We start from the raw sequence: 18,398 nt of genomic DNA, 5'->3' as shown, positions 1-18,398 counted from the left end.
CAAGAAGCCACGCATCACCAGCTTGCAGTCTTGTTAATGTGTGCCAAATCCCTGAATGCTGTATGCATCATGTGAGCAGCCAGCAAACTTCGCATTCAGGGAGAGGATCTGGAGCGAGGCATCAAATAGCACCATCACATTCATTGAATGATAATGTTTACAGTTCCTAAATATGTGCTCATTGTGTGCAGGTGGCTGAAGTGCTATGTGTGTGCCATCCACTACACCTATGACATGTGGAAAACCTGCAATGTCCATAAACTTCTGCTTAACCACAACAAGGGCTTCCGTATTCAAAGGCATACTAATAAATTGTGCTACATGATTAAAAAATGCATGTATCACATGCCTCAGGATCCTGTAGAATGATGGCTGGGAGAGGCCACCCACCACACCCACAGTGGTCTGGAAGGACCCTGAGGCGCAGAAATGTAACACCACCAACAACTGTGTTAGTGGTGGTATTGCTGTAGGAATGTGAATACCTTTCTAGATCATTCTTTATTATTGAAAGAGTGTCTAGGATAATTGTTGGAGAGAGGTGGTAAGTGGTTAACACCACGTCATCAGGCATTCCAAAAAGGGTGACACGTGTTCTAAATATCTTGGACCTTGCACGCCTCCTATGCCTATGCCAAGGAAGGTTCAGGTGTGGCAACATGGCTATGATGAGCTGGCCCACGTTGCTCTGAAATGTTTATTTGTGAAAAATTAGTGGGGCTGATATTGTAACCTTTAAAAAATTAAACAATTACTTAGCTTAGTCATAATGTAGCATATTCTTACAGGGTTTGGCAGTGCCATCTTCTGGAACACCTACATGTGTTGTTTGTGTTAAAAAAAGCATAAAAATAAATTTTTGAAAAATTAGTTTAAATGAAGTAGAAGTAAAACACAACTATATTACTTGTTTTTATGTGAAAGTAAACAGATTTACAAAATTAATAAAAAATGTAGATAATATCACAAAACATAAAAATAAAAGTAAAAAAAATACCTTGGTCCTCAAAAAAGTGTAAGCTAAACTGCGTTTACCAAAGTAAAAGTCTAAAATAAAATGTAAAAATAAAAATACAAAAATGGAAAACATGTCATGCAGGAGTCAGATACACTTACCGGAGTCTGAATCCAATGATGTGTTCTACAATACTCCTCTCCACACCAAACAACCCAAGCAGCAAACCAACAAAATAGCACCAAACGATAACCTGAAAAAAAGAACCACCAACAACGCACAAGTAAGGGACCATTTGGCTTGGCCTTAAATAAAGCCAGAAATTACAGATTGATTAATTAATGCAGTCCAGGTATGCTTTGTGCGTAGGGAAACATGGATGCAAGAGCATCCAATCCATGGATGCACTCGCATGTATAAATAGTGCTCACAAACACACTACTCTTCATGCTTTACCAAACTCATGAAAAATGGCTACCAAGGAGAATTGCTAACCAGAGCACACCACACACAAGTAAGTTTGTTAATCAATGTTCGCAATTGTCACTTTAACAGTTAATAATAAATAAACATGCGTCCTAAAAATTGAATTATAATAACATTTTGTAGGTGCTGTGAATCCAGATAACCCTACAGAGGAGGAGGCTGGGCCAAGCCGTTTAAGGGTGCGGAAGCCGCCATTTTCATGTGCCGAGATGGAGACATTGGTGACAATGACTATGGAAAATCTAGTCCATGCACCTAGAAATATCTGGGCAGGATTTTGGAAGAGATAACCAGGGCTGTCAATGCTTTTGGGACAACAGATAGATCCATTAAAGTGGTCAAAAAAAGGTAAGGATTTTATATTGTGAGTGGTGTGAAGTAAAAAAAACAAAAATGAACCATGGAATAACCATGAGAAATTATCTTTACACATTGTCAGATGGATGGACTTCAAGTATAATTTGAAGAGGAAGTTACGGAGTAGGGTGGACAATCCTGCGGGGACAGGTGGTGGTCCCATCCCTGTTGAGCTCAGCTTGATGCTTTTGGAGGTGTTGGCCGAGGCATGTGTGGCGGAAGAGGAGATAGTCGGCGTGTCCACTATGGACACTGACATGGCTGACTTTAATGCTCCACATGAAGTAAATATTGTATGTCAAAAAAACGTAGAAAGCTAAAACATGTGTGCCTCAAAAAAACCCCCAAAAAACCCCAATCTTTAATGTGTAGTGCGTGCTCCTGAGGTGAGGTCTGGGTCCAGCACAGATGGAGACTCTGCAGGGGAGGATTCAAGTTATCCATCTGGGGATCCTGTGGAGACTACTCCAGGGGCACCATTTGCCCCAGCATTGTCTCTCCTCATCAAGTTGGTCAGCCAAACTCAGGAGAACAGATCTGTTCTCCTGAGGATGGAGACCTCTCTGATGAGGATTGATGGCAGTTTGCTGGGGGGGGCGGAGGCTCTGGAGACCTGTGCTGTGGCCCTGGTACGTTTGGCCAATGGCCAGGAGCAGGCAAACCAACTTGACATGATGGAGCGAGACTCCCTTCCTCCCAGGACCACCACCTCTGGCAGCCCAACAGCCACCCCCCCCAAGTATGGCAAGCCCTATGCCTAGGCCAGAGGCAATTCCATCTACCTCTGGCCAGGCCAGTCAGCGTGTCACATGACAGTCGGCTGTTTGTAACTTACCTCTTCCTCCGAGCCGTCCTAAACAGCGAAAGTAGCCCTGGTTATCTCATCCCTCACCTGTTGATGTCCAGTCCCCATATATTTCTAGTCACCAATGTCTCTATCTCCTTTTTTTTTGTCATTATTGGCAAATGATTTTTTTAATTAAAATTATGCAGGCATACAATTTTTTAAAAATGCATGTGTTGAATGCAGAATAAAAAAAAATGTTTTACATGTGCAAAATATTGTTAATTTTTATAAATTGTAAAGTATACATGGTATCTGAAAACCCTGCTGCGGCCAAAACAATGCTATTTGTTCTTTTAACAAACCTAAAAACCCTAAGGCATACACAATTATTTAAATAACGCTAACGCACCTGAATCATTTACCAGCCAATTAGCAGTGTTAATAGTAACAACTAACGATTATTAGCTGCTTGCATTGTGTGGTTCCAAATAGAAACATCACTCCTAACATCAGTTACATTTGCTTCTCTCGATTGTACTGTGTGGCTTGCGTGAGCTCCTTCCCTACCTTAAGCTGGACGATCATCCTGCTCGTAGAGTGACATTTTACTACTTGCGGCCTTCTAGGTCGGTCGAAGCAGGAAATTTATGTACACCCCTGAAACGCCCTGAAAATGGTGAGGCACGCCTGCGCTTTCAGACCACCACCCCCGTCAACACCCACAAACGGCCTTTCATGTCAATCAACTCTCGGAAGCCACTTCCTGCTCGTAAGCCGTACGATCTACAGCATTTTGGATTGCAAGGTCTCGTACGCACATGCGCACAACTAACCGTGCGCATGCGTGGTTTGGAAACATCGGATGCGTACAACCGAGCGGCCGCTTACGACCAACTCTGAATGAGGTCCATAATCTCTATTATCTGAAAACATCTAACGATTTTGCAGTTGCCATACTATTGTATGGTGACAGAAACTCATTCAGAATATATTTAGAAAGATGAGCGCACTTTCGTGGCTTATTGTTTTTTCACATATCGGTAGGATTACCGGCCAGTCTCTGTGCTGACATGCAGTGGCCTGGAGGTTTCTGTGGGCATCTCAGTCTGTGCACGAGATTTCACGGCATTTGCCAGATTGTGTGCATGCGCAGTGGGACGGGCCAGCAGGTAACACATCAGCACTAGGCTGATGGTGCTTTGCAAATGTGCATGGATCACAATAGGGAGGCGTTTCTTCTTCAGCGTCCATAGGGGATCCACAGGGCAGGGATGTCAGGGGGTGTTGGAGAGATCCGGGCACCAAACTGTTAAAGCTTTAGCTTCCATGATGCCCCGGGCCTCCTCCACATATACGCCGACCACAGCCACAGGCAGACAGTTCTTCATTTTGTGCCGGCAGGATCGGTCGCACCTTTTTTGACAGCGGGACTGCTTCAGCCACCCCAAGCTTTGATTTTATCGCCCTTTGTGCAGTTCTTACCTCCGGCGGTAGAGACCTGCCAGAGGACGCTGTAGTGGGGCGACTGGTTCACCCGCTCCCCAACTAGACCACCGGGGCAGTTAAAAGCTGGCGTCAGGGACCATGTAGAGGCCAGCAGCACCCGGCGGTTGATGCAGCAGCGGGGAGGTAGGCTCTCCCCCGGCAGCCCCTCCCCCAGCCCAGAGTGCGATCCCTCACAAGAGGTTTCCCACCTCTGAGCTGCTCCTCCCCTCACCCTCCTCCCTATATGAGACGCTCAGCAGCCATTAATCAGGGCTTTCTGAAGCTACAGGTCTCAGGAGTTCAGTTAGGGGGATATATTTGTTGAAGCTGGATAATTGGCTGAGACAGGATCTGTTTAAAATTAGATCGGGCGACGCCATCTTGCGAATGGCAATGATACGCCATTTTGCGACTGGCTGCCCAGCGCCATTTTAATGAACCTCGCCATTATAAGTACATACGGTGATGCTATTATTTAGCGTCGTGCGATTCCCACGCAATAGAAAGAAGTTAGAAGTCCTTACCATGTAAATACAGACAGTCACTAAAACATATAAAATGATTAACCCTGCAAAACACATACCATGGTGTACTCCACAAACACGTAGTTGCACAACGCTAACTAACGTGTTTTCCCAATTCTCCAATACTTACACACTGCACACTTACAGAAAAAGTTCCCTAGTATTAAAGTGTAATATTCAAGGTTTATTCAGTAATTATTAATGTTGTGAAATAAAGGTATTATGATCTCTAAGGTTTAGTACATGATAAGCAGACCGTGTTTGGTGTTGTACTGTTCCACTGTGTCTCAACAGATTTCCGGTATCATCGGTGAGGAGATCGCAACATGCGTCTGCAAACTATGGACTATGGAGAGTTAAAACATTATAATGTACTGTGTAATGTAACCAGCTTAGATTTATTATGCAGCGGGAAAAAGGAGACAAAGGGCTGTCGGAGTCTGACTTGTGTCCATTTGAATTGACCTATTAACTATCCTGTAACAAAAGCATCACGACGGAGAACCAGTGGAATCATGCCAATCTGTCCGATTGTATTGCCTGTCCCTGTAAGAGTATATATGTGCGCTCTCTGACCTCAGTCGGGAGTCTTCTTGCTGTGCTGTTGACGGAGGTTTCTATTGCTGATGCTGGTATCTGGGACCGGAGTGCGTGCGTATGTAACAACTGTGCCTTGGGTCTGTATAATTTACTTGCGCTAATTGTATTTAGATCACAACGTGTAACCATCTGTTTTTATATTGAATAATATCTTTTTGTGCTTTGGAACCACACTCAAAGTCTGAAAGCATTTATTTACTGTGCGACTCATTACGCTAAATAGCGACAATATTAGAAGGTATTGGCAGGACATTGTTAGAAGGTATAGGCAGGAATCGATTGTTAGAAGGTATAGACAGGTAGGAATCGATAGTTGGAGGCTCGCAGTGTTTATCACGCTACCGGTCACTAGGTAACACTAGGTAGTGATCTCTCAGCAAAAGGGTGGAGGCGCCTAACAGGAGAACGCATTGTGCCTGCTATCACTTTGTTGCTGAGAGTCCGCTACCTGTTATTGTGGCTTTAGAGCGCTGATTGAGAATCCAGGGACGAGGGAGGAAAAAGTTTGTTTTCCTTCATCAATAGTTTCTTTTTGTGTTCAAAAGGGGAAGTTTCATTATTGTGTATGCGACTAGTCACACAATAGCGTATACGTACTTCCGGTAGTGCTGCCACATGTTTTTGAACAAAACCATCGGGATTGCATTGATATATAGATTTGTTGTAAGCATCTTGACCAGTGTTACCATAGTCTGGGAAAACATGTATTTTTCTGCGCAGGAAAAGGGTGTGTAACAGTGAATATTTGTTGGTAGGGGTAACATGTTCCCTAGTTAAGGGTATCGTAGGACCCTTAAGTGCTAGGCGCCTGGTGTCGGCCTAGTGGCTCGGTAGAAGATACCGCAGTCTATACACATAAGCAGGTGTAGTTGTCTTTGTTGTAGTTTCGGCTCTCAGTGTGATTGCAGCATTCAGTAATCGGTTAGGCTTATTTGAGCATTGTAATTGAATCGCACAGTTGTGGCTAAACTGTGATTGTGAACTGAAGAGAGGGTGGACAAAATCACTGGAAAAAAGGGTAAGTGTTACCTACTAGCAGCTGAAAGGTAGTCAAAAAGGGATCTGTGTGGAAGCAGCTTCTTCCATAGGTGAGTGAAAGCATCTAGACTTTTCTTCCATAGAGTTTGTGGATACGCCCTGTTTCCAAGACGTCCACAGGTAAGTGAAAGTACCTTGAGTGTCTTTCACCGGTTTAAATCTTTATTGAAAAACGTAGGGTCCTCCCAGGATGGGAGCCATGCAAACAGTAGAGATGTTAGATGATGTGCTGCTGTTGGAAGCGGTGCTTGGTTCGGCACAGCATATTATGCATACTAGGTACGGTGCTTATGCAACTAGGTACTGTGATGTATGGTTTAAGATGTCAATGAGGAGTGTTAGGCCTTTCCCCAGATTGGTAGCTTTGATAAGGAGGTATTGGACAATGGGCCTGATTCAGAGCCGGACGCAATTTGCGCTCGCTCGTTCAGAAAAAGGGGCCGGCTATTTAAATTGAGCGCTCGCTCTTTGCAGTCTGTTGACGCCTTTATGTCTGAGCAAGCGAATGAAATATGAGCTCGCTATTTTGTAAAGACACCCCCTGGCCACTCGCATCCTACGTCATCTCCGCTATTTATTAGATTAATCGAGTACATCGAAAGGTGTCTGAACTGCTCGCAGTGCTTGTGGTTGGATTTTCCTACCGCAATCATGCGAACAGTTCAGGCTAAGAAACAACCAAGTGACGTGGTCGATGACGCTGCTTTGTTAATTATGCACACCCTTAAAACGCCCGTTTTGACCGTTTGGCACGCCTGCGTTCGGATCTCCACTCCCCGTTTTCAAGCACCTTCCCCTGTTACCACCCACAAACGCCTCATCCTGTCACTCAAATTAGCAGGCATACGCTATTTTGCGAGCACACAATTTCCGACAGCAATGACTGGTTCGCGCATGCGTATTACAACCCATACGCATGCGCAGTTGTGCGAACATCGCTCGGAGCAAACGAGCGGCCGCTTACAAGCGGCTCTGAATCAGGCCCAATGTCCGATATAGCATCTGAATGGTGCGTTCTTGAGTGAAAAAGGTAAAATATAAATGTTTAAAGTTGTGGTAGCATGAGGGGGATGCGTGGCTTAAAGGTGTGCATGCGACGCAAACCAGCGTCACGAGCACATTACAGGAGAACGCACCCACAGCGCTAAACTGTGGTGCGTGCACACCTCGAAATAGCACACACGTGCAGCAAGGTAGCATTGTGGAAGGTATCGCCAGTGGTTCACGCGCACCACCGCCGCCCTATGCGGATGGGGGTGGAGGTACAGTCAATGTAAAAACTCATAAAAAAGTAACTTGTACCCTCTCTTCAGTAATCATAAGGAAAATGTTTATGATGCGGATGATGAGCCTGTTGTTATGTCTGCCATTTCCCATGCTGTACACATGTTAGATGTTCCCTCTCGACATGCACAAGTGGTGCCGCCATCTTCATCAGTGATAGTACAGGAAGTGTTAACATCCACTACACCCGTAGAGGAAGTTGCTAACCCTGTACGTAGCAGTAAAAGACTAAATCCCCAGCCAGGTAACAAGGTCAAAGGTAGCACTGCGGCCGGTCTGCATCCTATCCGGACAATAACTGTTCTGAATGGGAATGCGGATGCGAACGGTGTAGTGCCCACAAGGGAAGTAGCAATGCATTGTCCTTAGACAAGAGCTGAGCTAAATTCCATAATGAATGATTTCCCTGACCCTAAAAAGGAATTAGCCAAATGCCAAAGATTTTGAAAGAATTTGGGTAGTTCTCACGAGCCAACCAATAAAGTTTGGAGAGTGGTGTTAAGGCCTTGCCTTCCACACAATACCGACGTGACAAAGTTTATCACGGATTGTGTATTGGATGGAGATGTTCCCTTAACAGACGAAATTAACCAAGGTAACATCTCCCGCATTGTAACTCAATTGGGTGTATATTTTCCAGTAGTAGTTAACGGGACCAAAATTTTCACCATCAAACAAAAAGAGAGTGAATCTGCAGAGAATTATTGTAACCGAGCTCTGCAGGCTATCACCCAGTACACTGGGATAGAAGATATTAAAGATAGCACTCATCACAGGGGAATGATCGTCACTGTACTTATGGATGGTCTAAAGGAGAACCTAAAGACCCGAGTTCAGACCTCACAACCTGGCTTTAGAGGAGTCACTGTAGACACACCCATAGAATCCGCTATTGAACACGATAAGAACATCCTTAAAAAGAGAGAGACCCAGAGCGAGAAGCTAATGGCTGTCAGTATTCTAGGTCTAGAAGGAATGACTGTAACATCACAGCCACACCTGCACCTGCACAGCTACACATCCTCACCAATCCTGCACAACCACAAATACAGCCCTACCCCACTTATCACACACAACCACAAAACCCATACTATCCACAACCACCATATTTCCCTCATTATCCTTACCCACACCCACCATCCTTCCCATCTGCTCAACCCACACAGCAACCCTTTCACCCACCCCACTCACGAAGGTGCTTTAACTGCAACCAAGTGGGACATGTAAGTAGGAACTGTAAGGTGAAGAGGGTAGGGCCCCCTAACCAGGGAATACCTGTATATCCCCATACGGGATATTCACAGAGTACAGGAAACCCACAACAGTCACCAGCTCCAAATGTGGCCTTAAATGCTGTATTGGAGAGTGAGAGTCAACGCTAGGGGTCAGGTCATACCTGTAGTCTACAAATAGTCAGATTAACAGGAAGTACTAGGGAAGAACCGGTAATGATGGTTGATGTAGCTGGTACTAAATATCCTTTTCTTGTAGACACAGGGGCGACCAGGTCAGTGATAAAATCTCCCGCTAACTTACAGGTAACCAGCAAGACAGTACCAACAATGGGCATAATGGGTAAAGTGCAACATTATCCTTTAACAAAATCCACAGAGGTCACTATCGGGCCATTGCATACCAGGCATTCTTTCCTCCTGGCAGCAGTGGCTCCTACTAACCTACTAGAAAGGGATTTGTTATGTAAGATGGGATGTGTCATATATTGTACCCCTGATGGTGTATTTCTAGATATCCCAGAGAGAGTTGCGCATGAGGTGAGGGATATGTTGGACACTCCCCAAAGGATAATGTATCACTCTACTGGTTTAAGTGAAAATCCATCTCAGGTAGATTAAATGTTATCCCAAATTCCAGATTCACATTGCACCAAGGATGGACAGGACACAGGATTAATGGTAAATGTAAGTCCCGTAATGGTAAATCTAAAAAGTGGTAGGCAAGTTCCTAAAATTCCCCAGTACCCATTAAAACAGCAGGTAGAAATAGGGGTTTACCTCATAATTGAGCGATTGTTATAGCAGGGAATTTTAGTTCGTATAGCAAGTGTAGCCAACAGTCCCATCTTTCCTGTAAAGAAGAGTGGTGGGAGGGGTTATAGGCTGGTACAAGACCTTAGAGGGGTTAATAAGGTGGTAGAGAGACAATTTCCCGTAGTGCCAAATCCAGCTGTCATTCTTATGCAGATCCCACCCAATGCAACCCATTTCACTGTCATTGACCTCTGTTCTGCTTTCTTCTCTGTACCTCTTCATCCTGACTGTCAGTACCTATTTGCCTTTACATACAGGTGTGTACAATACACATGGACACGATTGCCCCAGGGTTTCATAGAAAGCCCCAGTATCTTCTCACAGACCTTACATGACTGTGTACAATCTTTTCAACCTGCCAATGGATCTGTTCTAATACAATATGTGGACGATTTATTGTTATGTTCTGATTCGTTTATGTCATGTTTAAATGATACTAAACTTTTATAACTTCATCTCTCGCAAACAGGACACAAGGTTGCTAGGGACAAACTACAGCCATGCCAGTCAAGGGTTAAATATTTGGGAAACTGCCTAACTCAGGTGTTATGACATCTCACAAATGACAGAATCCAGGCCATACAGAACATGACACTGCCGCAGAACCAACAGCAAATTCGTACCTTCTTGGGAATGTGTGAATACTGCAGAATGTGGATCCCAGGTTTTTCTATTTTGGCCTTGCCTTTACAGGACTTAGGGCCTGATTCAGAGCCACTCGCTCTGACAGAGCGCTCGCTCTGAATCAGGGCCGGGCTTTTTTTTTTTTGGAGCAGCCTCTTAGCCGCTCGCATAGCTGTGGGTGACCACCCACAGCTATAGCGAGCAGCCATGATGATGGTCGCGATGATCAAGACCATCGCGACCATTGGGCTTGCAACAAGACCCTTGTGGTAGGGTCTCATTCATCACAAGCCCCAGAGAGCTTTCAGCTCTAACAGAGCCGGAAGCTCTCCACTAACACCACTCGTGATGTCAGTGGGGCCCCCCCAAATGGCAAGCATTCCCTCGAGAATGCCTCTGTCTAGGCAGCCACCCCCCTGGCCCACCCACCAAAGGGGGTGAGCTGTCACTCAACATCGACAGCTCGCACCCTTTCGTGCGAGACCCAGAGCGATGGATTACCTGTCGCTAGCCGGGTCTCACGCATGTGCACGATGGTGCAGGCTCCGTCGTACGCATGCGCTGTGGGCCACCATTGACCCGGTTGCGAGCGCTCAGCGCTTGCGACCGGGTCTGAATCAGGCCCTTAGTCTCTTCCTCAAAGCCTGATCATGTCATACACACAGAGGAAACAGAGAAGGCTTTCCTTAATCTCAAGGATAGTCTGACAAAAGCACCTGCATTGGGAATACCTGACTATGAAAAACCTTTTGATTTGTGTTGTACGGAAGCTTATAGTTGCGCAGCAGGTGTCCTCACACAAAAACATGGGGATGCCAGTAGGCCCATAGCATACTACAGTGCACAATTGGACACTGTGGCAAGATCACTCCCAATGTGTTTAAGAAGTGTAGCAGCAACTGCTCTATTGGTCAGTAAGAGTGAGGATGTAGTACTAGGGCATGATATGCTGTATCTGCTTTGCTAAACTCTGCCCAAACCAGACATGTCTCCACAACTAGGTTCACAAAATGGGAACTAGCCTTAATAGCACTTGCAAACATCACCATCAAAAGGTGCAGTACGTTAAACCCAGCTACGTATTTACCATATGTGCAACATGATGCACAAAGGGTGGAGAGAGGTGAGCCGCTGGCGACAGATGAGTTCTGCAGGTATATTGATGCACATGATTGTATGGAATATCTGAATCAAACCTTTACTGCAAGACCTGACATACGGGATACACCTTTAGAAAATGTAGATGTGACATTTTACATGGATGGGAGTTGTCATAGACAAACTGACACTGGAGAGTTATGTACAGGTTATGCTGTGGTAAATGACGAGGACGTTATAGAAGCCGAACCTTTAGGTCCACCACACTCGGCCCAAGTGGTGGAACTGGTGGCACTAAAGAGAGCATATGAATTAGCGGAAGGTAAATCTACTAATATCTACACTGACTTTAGGTATGCCTTCAGGGTAGTACACGATTTCAGTGCCTTATGGCATCTGAGAAAATTTATGACAGCAGCAGGCACATCAATTGCACATTCCAAACATATAAAAGGACTATTAACAGCAATCCAATTGCCAAAGGCAGTGGCAGTAATTAAGTGCAAAGCCCATACATGTGAGGATGATCCGGTGTCACTGGGCAACAACAGGGCAGACGAAGCTGCAAAATGTGCAGCAGGATTAAAAATGAATGTACCAATTGAACAAATCATGACTTTCCAAACAATTGATATGCTGAAATTAATTGAGATGCAAAATTTGTGTTCTATCCAGGAAAAGTCAGTCTGGAGGTCCAAGAGATGTGGGCAAGAGTCCTCTGGACTCTGGAGGGACCGACAAGGTAAGCCATTGGGTCCCAAGGCATACAACCCCAGCCTGGCTGAGGCAGCGCATGGTCTGACTCATTTGGGAAAGCAAGGTATGTGCAAATTGGTGAGAGCATACTGGTGCACACTGGGTTTTTCTTCTCAAGCGGAAAAGAGAGCAATGTCCTGTCTGACCTGCTTGAGGAAAAACATTGGGAAAACGATCCCCACCTAACCATCTCACATTCCTCCGACTGACGGACCTTTCCAGGTAATACAAATTGATTTCATCCAATTACCACCCTGCAGGAATCTCAAGTATGTATTAGTGTGCACTGATGTGTTTTCCAATTGGGATGAGGCATATCCAGCTGCCACTAATACTGCTGCGTTCACTGCCAAGAAAATTGTTCAGGAGTTTGTGTGCAGATACAGTATTCCTAAAATTATTGAGTGTGACAGTTGTACTCATTTCACAGGTGATGTTTTTCAAAAAATGTGTAAACTGATGGGTATTAATAGTCGACTTCATAACCCCTACCGACCGCAAGCCAGTGCCAAGGTGGAGAGGATGAACGGTACTATTAAAAATAAATTAAGTAAGATCATGGCAGAGACTGGACTAGGATGGCCAGAAGCATTACCGTTGGTCCTACATAGCATAAGGACCACTCATAGCCCCCTCTAAATCTGTCCCCCTTTGAAATAGTTTGGTAGACAACCTCATTTGATTATAAGTCCGCAGGAAGATCTGAAAGGTAATAATGAGGTAACTGTAAGGTATCTTATAACAATGAGTAAACAGTTAAAACAGCAACAGCAGAAACTGAAATTGTTGTCCCATAATATGCCTGAAACAAACTGTCATGATGTTGAACCTGGAGAATATATTATGATCAAAAATTTCTTGCGTTCAGGTTGTTGACTGATCATTGGGTAGGTCCGTATCAGGTGTTGCTGATGAGTACCACATCTTTGAAGGTGGCCAAGAGAGATACCTGGGTCCATTCCACTCACTGTAAGAAGGTCAACCAACCGGTGGAGAAACAAGATGGAGACGAGGCTGATAACGTGGACCTGTCGATCGAGAGCTTGTTCCAGGAGGGTTAAAAGGTTGCAGTGAGATATCTGAACTAAAGAAATTTGCAGGTCCTTGCTACGGCAATGAACTGGTCTGCTGTGTTCATTTTTGTATTCTCTTCCAGAGTTTCCATCATCCTGGTTTGTTTAGGGATTTCAGGTTTCTGTGACGGGGGACCGATAGAGGAGATGGGAGCTGATGGCAGTATTGATGGAGTGGAGTCTAAAGGACAAGTACTATGCCAATCAGGGGAGTGTTTGACCAATCTTAGTACTGTAATTGTTAAGAGATCTGCAATATTGGATTCTCGGAGACAGTGTGAAGGTCTATCGTCTGAGGATTATTGTATGTGTGAGTTCTGTGGGTCCGTAATTGATGAGAATTGCATCCAACGGTGTCAACCTAGGTATAATCAGTATTGGGGTGGGTATCCTTTAGAGGACTATCACACCATGGTAGGCAAAATTTTAAACCAAACCGACTGTTGGGTGTGTTCTCATGTGCCCCAAGGACAGCATAATGTAGGATTAGTGCCATTCCCATTAAATGTCTCTGAAATTATAGAATCACAAAGAGGGCATGCACTAGATGGAAAATTTCTTAATACCAAGCCACCCCATTTTAAACTGCACCAGTGCCAAGTAGATAATCACTTTTATGTTTAAACATCACCAACTCCAATGAACCAGGAAGTTGGGAGGTGACTGGGAATAATCAGACGAAGACTTTCTCACTAAGAGCTGATTGTGAGATATGAATTATGAACTGTTACGCACAATTAGATTGAGTGGAAGACACTTCCAGTATAAATATACACTGAGTTCCACCAAAGAAATGATTGGTAGGGTACCAGAAGGGTATTGTGCCAAGATATTACAACCCGAAACATGTATTAGTTAAATGGGAGAACCTGAAGTAGGATCACTTGCCAGAAAAATGTGTACGACAATAATGATGTTTACTATTCCTTATGTTCTCCCCGATGATGTATATTTTATATGTGGAAGGAAAGCGTATAAGTGGCTCTCTCCGAGTTCCGAAGGTTTGTGTTATTTGGGAAGAGTAATTCCAGAAGTTATGACCCTCACACATGTTGAAATGCTTGGTATTCATAAAGACACACCGTCACCATATTTTCACGCACTGTATGAACACAGAAACAAAAGAAATATGATACCTGGTGATGTACATAAAGCTACACAGTTAATTAGTGAGACAACTGGCTTTCAAGTTTTAGTAGCATTGGATCCCACAAGGATCGCTCGGGGTACACTAAATTTTAGATATATCCAAGATCTTGCTAAATTGATAGATAATATCACCGAGATGTATGATGACACATTCAGGTATACAGGTAGGAAGTTGCAAGTGTAAAAGAAAGAACTGGTGCAACACAGATTAGTATTAAATTACTTAACAGCTGTTACTGGAGGGTACTGCGTAACTTTGGCCACCCAATTTGGTGTAAAGTGTTGCACTTATGTCACGAATGATACCAGCGACCCCAAGCAAGTGATAGACCGAAAGATGGATGAAATTCTGCAGCTGAAATGGGAATTTCGAAAGAACCATAATGCTTCAATGGCTGAAGTAGAGGAGAAGGTAGAGGAGTGGGTTTCATGGTTGAACCCAGTGAAATGGTTCTCAGGTCTAGGAGAGTGAGTCCAGGAAATGATTGTGAGTATAGGTAAACTCCTGATCCTCATACTGATTGTCATCATAGTAATTGGCTTATGTGTCAGGTGGGTTCCTACTGTGTTGAAATGTGGAAAATGTAAAGATAAGGTGAATCAAAGGAATTAAATTATGATGGTGGTCAGTAGTAACAATATGAATACTGAGGTTAATGTAAGACTGCATTATAACCCTGAACTAGAAGGTACATCGTATAATGTATAAGATTTAGACATGCATACAATTGTGCTAGTAAACTGTTATTTTAAACATCTCAAATAATAGAAGTCCCTACTCCCCCTCAAGACTTCCTTTATAGGATTGGTGCATCCCCACATCTTTCCATTGAGCTCCCAAGATCCGCGGTGTGTGTATAAGGGTAGTTTTATGTCCCCTCCTAGAGACACATTATTAATGGATTAAGAACTACCTTGTGCCATCCCGTAATATAACATTAAATAATATGTCATAATGTAAGCCTAAATTAAATTTAAGATCAGTGTATGATAGCATGTTGTTTGCTATGAAAGGGTGGACTGTCGAAGCCGGATAATTGGCTGAGACAGGATCTGTTTAAAATTAGATCGGGGCGACACCATCTTGCAAATGGCAATGAGACGCCATTTTACGACTGGCCACCCAGCGCCATTTTAATGAACCTCGCCATTATAAGTACATACGGCGATGCTATTATTTAGCGTCGTGCGATTCCCACGCAATAGAAAGAAGTTAGAAGTCCTTACCATGTAAATGCAGACAGTCACTAAAACATATAAAATGATTAACCCTACAAAACACGTATCATGGTCTACTCCATTAAACACATAGTCGCACAACGATAACTAGCGTCTTCTCCCAATTCCCCAATACTTACACACTGCACACTTACATAAAAGGTTCCCTAGTATTAAAGTGTAATATTCAAGGTTTATTCAGTAATGATTAATGTTGTGAAATAAAGGTTATATGATATCTAAGGTTTAGTACATGATAAGCAGACCGTGTTTGGTGTTGTACTGATCCACTGTGTCTCAACAGATTTCCAGTATCATCGGTGAGATGATCGCAACATGCATCTGCAAATTATGGACTATAGAGAGTTGAAACATTCAAATGTACTCTGTAATGTTAACAGTTTAGATTTGCATGCAGCAGGAACAGGGAGACAAAGGGCTGTCGGAGTCTGACTTGTGTCCATTTGAATTAACCTATGAACTATAATGTAACCAAAGCATCACGATGGAGAACCAATGGAATCATGCCAACCTGTTCTATTGTATTGCCTATCCCTGTAAGAGTATATGTGGGGGCTCTCTGAACCCAGTCTGGAGTCTTCTTTCTGTGCTGTTGACGGAGGTTTCTATAGCTGATGCCGGTATCTGGGTCCAGAGCACGTGCGTATGTAACAACTGTGCCTTGGGTCTGTATGATTTACTTGCGCTAATTGTATTTAGATCACAGCATGTAACCATCTGTTTTTTATATTGAATAATATCTTTTTGTGCTTTGGAACCACACTCAAAGTCTGAAAGCATTTATTTACTGTGCGACTCATTACGCTAAACAGCTACAATATTAGAAGGTATAGGCAGGAACATTGTTAGAAGGTATAGGCAGGAATCGATTGTTAGAAGGTATAGACAGGTACGAATCGATATATTGCTCAGAACAGTATTAAGTTATGAAGAGAGCAAGTAAGCTTTGATAAAAATGCACAATTAAAGCATAGAAGAAGAATGGTAATAATGTATTGAATGTTCACTGAGAAAAGTAATTCTGTATTTGGGAGTGCACTTGCAAATGTATTAAAACTGAACTATTAAATTAATTTTAAATGCAGTATTTGTTAGCCTCTATTTAAAACCAACAAAAAAATAATAGTAAAGTAGGACATAAATGAATATAAGAAGTCTGTCCTGGCTGATGTTCTTGGTGTAAAACAGTTAATAATCTGAATATATCAGTCTCGCTGTGCTGTCGCAATGCTGAGACTGGTAGAGAGTCTGTGTGACCGGACGCCTTTCATCTAGGATTAGCACTTTCGGACTCCCACTCACCGTCAGTGACCGCCTGTCACTGACTCCACCCACTGCGCCTTGGGCGTAATGATGCTGCCACCACCAAACTCTACCATCAGCGCTTGGAATCGCTTTTTATGTACCATCAGGCTCCTACCTCGGCACCTGGTACCGCTCTGCTGCATATGGGTTTGACTAGCTGCGGCCACCCCCTGATTGGTGTCAGCTGATTCCTCCTGATCACTCGCAATAGACCAGGTCTGCACGGTAGCTGGCAGAGGGCTTGAACTTGGAGACACTGAGCTCTTACCCAGAACAGCCTGAGAACGGAATAGCATTTTGCGCAATTCTGTTGGTCACAGGGTACAGATGTAATCAAAGTAAAGGCAAAAAGGTGTTTATTGCTCAAAGTTTTAAAGAAGACCCTCCCTTCGGATTGAAGGGAAATAATCAGCATACAAGATGCTAAAGCAATTCTTCTCCACAAAGGATTTTCAGAGATGTACAATATTACCAGGCATGAAGCCTTCTTTTATGCCACTCTAATACACATTTCCACAGGGGGTAAGTCCACCCTGTGGTTTCCAACCAATCTCCTTAAGTGTATTACCTGTGCATGTGCTGGCCACATGCACATTTAACATTATCCCCTATGGACAGTGGGGAGTGGTCACTCCCCTGAGCCTGAGACTACCTGGTGTTTTGGTCGCCACCCAGGAGTCAGCTCGTCTAGGGCTGGGGGGAGGTTTCCCTCCAAAACCCTACTTCCAGGAATCTGCTAAGGGACCAGGCCAGCCACTTCTGCCCGAATCTGAGCTCCAGAGGTGGGCGCAGGGTCCCAGGGCACGCTTTCCTGGCCATGGAAGGGAAGCTCATTTGGAACACCCTGCCACAGTTAGCTGGCTGCCTTAGCCAGCCTCCTATGCACTTCCTCATACCACTTCCAGGCATGAGGCTGCATATGAGAACATTTTATTCCCCTAGGGAAGAGGCTGGGGGACCCAGCAGCCCACAGAGAGCTCCGGATCCCCCTGGACCTTCACAGACCACAGGTAAGTGCACTTTTTACTTTAAATTATACATTTAACACACATGCATTTTATATGTACATTTTAGTTAACATTATGTACCTGGGTGTATTTTTATACTGTGCCCAGTGCTCAGCGCTGGGCTTTACCAAACCAGCCCTGCCATGCTGAGACACTGGGAGCCAGGCTCCCAGTCCCCAACATAGGGCTTTTAGCTCTGCAGCCTGGGACCATGCCCTGGCTACTTTTCACCCTGCAGCTCTCAGCTGCTGTCCCCCTCTCCGCACTGGGGGTACAGGAAGCTGCCTCTAAATGCCCCCAGGGGGCAGCTAATCTGCCTGGGGGTGCTGGGACATCAGGAGCTATGCTCCTGGTCCTGAGCAGTCAGTGCGCTGGTCTAACTAGCGGCGCACAGGGAGCCGCCTAGCCCGGTCTCCTCATGTGTGGCTCTCAGCCCTGCAGTCCGAGACACTTGTCCTGTCTGCCCCTCTCTTTCTGCATGGCGTATCAGGAGCCAGCACTCCCATCCCCTGTGTGCAGCTACTCTGGCCTGCAGTGTTGTTGTACGGGGGGGCTGGCTTGCCCAGTCCCCCCAGATGCAGTG

The sequence above is a fragment of the Taudactylus pleione genome, unplaced genomic scaffold (genome assembly GCF_031769625.1).
Source record: "Taudactylus pleione unplaced genomic scaffold, aTauple2 ptg001618l, whole genome shotgun sequence".
Lineage (NCBI taxonomy): Eukaryota > Metazoa > Chordata > Amphibia > Anura > Myobatrachidae > Taudactylus > Taudactylus pleione.
This window is presented reverse-complemented; position numbering follows the sequence as displayed.